Source organism: Schistocerca gregaria, chromosome 2, assembly GCF_023897955.1.
Source record: "Schistocerca gregaria isolate iqSchGreg1 chromosome 2, iqSchGreg1.2, whole genome shotgun sequence".
Classification (NCBI taxonomy): Eukaryota; Metazoa; Arthropoda; class Insecta; order Orthoptera; family Acrididae; genus Schistocerca; species Schistocerca gregaria.
Genome location: NC_064921.1, coordinates 615,942,194 through 615,946,869, shown reverse-complemented (window position 1 = coordinate 615,946,869; position 4,676 = coordinate 615,942,194). Strand labels below are relative to the sequence as shown.

The 4,676-nt window shown below is 42.7% G+C and overlaps 1 pseudogene; it reads left to right on the top strand.

The window, feature by feature from the left end:
- The first annotated feature begins 3,473 nt into the window (after positions 1-3,473).
- LOC126337321 (5S ribosomal RNA) lies at positions 3,474-3,591 on the top strand (annotated as a pseudogene).
- Positions 3,592-4,676: the final 1,085 nt, after the last annotated feature.

Below are 4,676 nucleotides of genomic sequence, written 5' to 3'. Positions count from 1 at the left end.
CGATTCGTTGTCTGACGTCATGTTCAGTTACGGTGTAGAATGTTCCCTCCCATGTAAAAGGAAGGTCTGAATGCATCGACAAATGATATTCGGTTTGCCACGGATGTCGACGTGGAATAAACAACGCACCCTCTTCCAACTAGTAAGTTGACATGTTGCTGGTGTTCGGCGAGTGCGACACGGTGCGAATGAAGCAATGATCATTTATGTCGTGAAATATGCTTGTCGAAGAGCTCCATCAACTATTACGGTCTGAAGTGTTGAACAACGACATGAGGAAACAAGTATTTTGAGAAGGCACAGGGGTAATAACCGAAGACCAGAAAGAAGTCAGGATTGCTGTAGCCACTGGTATCATGTGGCGAACAGTACCCGGTACAAGTTTCACATTACCGTCTGTCATGCAGGAACTGCATCTGAACGATTTGAAGTAGTGAGTTACCTTCCACGAATACGCCGTTAATAATTTCATTCTTATAAAGTGTTATGTTCATTGGTGCATCGACATTTATTAATTATGGTGCAGTAAACCGTCATAATTTGCACAGAAAGTACTAAGTACGTATGTGATATCGGTTTTCAGGGTAAGTGGTCCGTTAATGTTTGGTGTATAGTCGCTGGATGTGAAATCATTAGTCCACACTACTTCACAGACTGTTTGGCAGGCGAGATGTGTCAAGTTTTATTGCCGAAAATTTAGATAATCTCCATGTAAACGCCAATCGAGACACGAGAGGACATATGGACACCCAGTTCATTCTGCACGTATTGTAATGCAAGAATTAAACAGTAAATTTACTGGAAGATGATTATAACTCTGTGGTAATCAGGAATGGCCCCTACGGTCTCCCGATTTAACATCAGCAGGTTTCTTTTTCTGCGAATAGCTGACAGTCTTTATGCCACTGAACCCATAACCTCAGACGACTTCAGAAAGCAAATCCAGGGAACTTGTTGCCTCGTATTGATAGCAATTATGCGTTTAATATGTTGCATCCACCCCTAAAACTTCAAACGTATCTAGCTCCATAACTAAACTTCATAGAAATTTTAATTAAAATTCATCCGTCCTCTGTTAGTTTTAATTCCTTCGCTAATGATGAAAAACATTATGTAATACTTAAAATATTATAATTCTTTGCTGCAGATGTCTGAACAAACAAACTTTAAACACTATGTGGTCAAAAGTATTCGGACACCTGGCTGAAAATGACTTAAAACTTCGTGACGCCCTCCATCGGTAGTGCTTGAATTCAACATGGTGCTGGATCACCCTTAGCCTTGATGCACAGCTTCCACTCTTGCAAGCATACGACCCATCAGATGCTCCATCAAAACCACCACCACCACACTATAACACCATCTCCTATTGGCAGAACACACGCTGGCAGATGATGTTCACCAGGCATTCACCATACCCACACCCAGCCATCGGATCGCTGGGTTGTGTACCGTGATTCGTCATTCCACAGAATGTTTTTACACTGTTCAGCCGTCCAATGTTTACGCTCCTTACACCAAGCGAGTCGTCATTTGGCTTTTACCGGCGTGATGAGTGGGTTATGAGCAGCCGTTCGACCATGAAATCCAAGTTTTCTCACCTCCCACCTTAATGTCATAGTACTTGTAGTGGATCCTGATGCGATTTGGAATTCCTGTGTCATGGTCTGGATAGATGTCTGCCTATTACACCTTATGACACTCTTCCACTGGCGACGGTCTCTGTCAGTCAACAGACTAGGTCGCCCTGTACGCTTTTGTACTGTACATGTCCCTTCACGTTTCCACTTCACTGTCCCATCGGAAACAGTGGACCTAGGGATGATTAAGAGTGTGGAAATCTCGCGTACAGACGTATGACACAAATGGCACCCAATCACCTGACCGCGTTCGCTGTCCGTGAGTTTCGCAGAGCGCCCCATTCACAATGTCTAATGACTACTGAGGTCGCTGATATGGAGTACCTGGAAGTAGGTGGAAGCACAATGCACTTAATATGAAAAACTTGTGTTTTTGGGGGTGTCCGGATACTTTTGATCACATAATGTATATTCTTAACCATGCACAATAACCCACTTTTCTTACATTTACGTACTTAAATAAACATTCCTTTCACAAAATATATTTTATTTTAGAAAGTTATATGAAATAACTTGCATAATCGCTTGCCTTTCTTTCATAAGACTGACATTCAGGGGAGCAGGACTCAAATCGCCATTCTGACCCAACTGCTTTAGATTTTCCGTGGTCTCCATAAATCGATCAAGGATAATTGAGAGCGGTTTCTTTGAAAAGTATACATCCATTCTCCTCCTTTACCAATACGTTTCCCGTGTTTGTGTTCTACCACTAATGATTTTGTCATCTACAAAACACAGAACCATGAACTTCCGTCCTTTGGACTGCATTTCTAAAACATTGCTTATATGACAAGTAGATGTTTCTTTTCCTGATACCTGCTGCAAGCTAACACTGTCAGTAAGAGTGCTTACCACGTGCACCAGGATTGTAATCCGTATCGTGGGAGAAATCAGCGCCGACTCTGTGGGTGCTTAGGTAATCGTGCACCCTCCTCCCCCCTCCCCCGCACCTCCGCACCACAAAAAGACTCTCACTCGAATCTTTTGAGGTGCTCAGAACCAAAATAGGATTGAGAAGGAAAATGAAAAAGAGCTAAACAACATAAAAATTGGGGAATAACTAAAAGCTGTCATTTATGCCTATTTTGACGTTGTGCTCTCTCGTTGGCTCATGAAAGCACAGCCTGGCACTTGCCAGTGCTCCAGAAATAACTGACAAGTTCTCAGTGCTATTATCTCACCGCATGTCACGAAAGGTTTTGAACGTTCCGTCGAACGGGCAACGGCCGCAGAGATTTAGACGGCCTGCTGTGCGTCGATATCCTCTCACTCAGTACCGTTCTCTGTGGAGCAGTAAGTTTTAGTTTCCATTTTTCCACCTTGCGTAACACAGTATAATTTACATTCATTTACAGTTAACAACTTATTTTGCCTATTTCTTTGCTGTAGTTGGTTTTTGTGATAGATAAATTCATTGCTCGCTGGTCAGTGAAAAAATGTGATTTGGCCGCGACATACACAGGTGACTGATTCAGCTGCTGCATCGAATGAAACAAAGAAAACTGGTAATGCTGGTATTCGTCGTTCTTTTGAAAAACAGTATAGAGACAAATATAAGTGGGCGTTGTAGGAGGAGAAGTGTGTTTTCTTCTGTATGTAAGGAAATGAGTTCGTCTAGTGGGCCTAAAAGAACTAAAAAAGACGAAGGTGTGGTAAAAGCATTCATTAAAATCTTATTTCCTTCTTCGAACAAACCGTTATAAAAGTTTGATCGTCAAGACGAAGGTGTGGTAAAAGCATTCATTAAAATCTTATTTCCTTCTTCGAACAAACCGTTATAAAGGTTTGATCGTCAAGAATACTCGAATTATTATATGTCTTGCTGTAGTAGGAGGCAACGGTCTTGCCGCAGTGGATACACCGGTTCTCGTCAGATCACCGAAGTTAAGCACTGTCGGGCGTGGCCGGCACTTGGATGGGTGACCTTCCGGGCCGCCATGCGCTGTTGCCATTTTTCGGGGTTCACTCAGCCTCGTGGTGCCAATTGAGGAGGTACTCGACCAAATAACAGCGGCCCCGGTCAAAGAAAACCATCGTAACGACCGTGAGAGCGGTGTGCTGACCACACGCCGTCCTATCCGCATCCTCAGCTGAGGATGACACGGCGGTCGGGTGGTCCCTATTGGCAACTTGTGGCCTGAAGAAGGAGCGCTTTTCCTGTAGCAGGAGAACTGCAATTGATGAAGCTGTGAATGTGCTATGTTCAATGTCCAAGGGTAGGAATCGAGAAATGACGTCTACAAGATTGTCTGTGTTGAGAATGTTGCCTTCACTGTCTTATCTCATGGTTCAGAAGTCCGGGGTCACACAGATGAAATGGATTGTCAGAGTTAGTTGCTGAGGATAACTCCAATTAGTCCTCTTAACTTGAGACCACAATGTACAGATGTCTTTCGTACGATATTCCACATGAAGTAGCTTCTATAGCGGCTAATGAAGTCTTACATAGTTTGATAAAGTTTCTAAAATATTCCCAATACTATATTCAGTAATTGTGGACCTATAGGTGCCAATTTAAATTTGCTTTCGGTGTGTCAGTGATGATAATTATCGAATCATTACATTATTTTCTCGTCTCTGTGAGACTGAATGTACTATAGCTGAATAACTGTTGACAGTTTTAATGCATGTTATCACTTCTTTTTCTCTAGATATCAAGTCATGCAGAAGTTCTGCTACTGACGGAGCGGCAAATATAACAGGAGCTTTTCCTGGGTTACAAGCTAGAATCAGGACACTCAGTCGCGAGTTTTGCATGTTCACTGTTTGGCCCATTCTCCGATCCTTTTGCCCAAAGAGGCAAAGCATAATGAGACCGGGGTGAGAGACTGTCTTTCAAATGGCAAGGAAATGTTCAACTTTGTACGGGGTTCCCCAAGCGACTGGCAATATCTGAGTCTCTGCAACGTGCCCATTATGTTAGCTATATTCATCCTATAGCTCTTCGGCCTTTTTTCCTCATATGTATTGTAGAATAAGTTTCTTTAAAACTGTTTTTCATAACTATGGGCTGTTAAATCTATTCTCCGTGGAAGC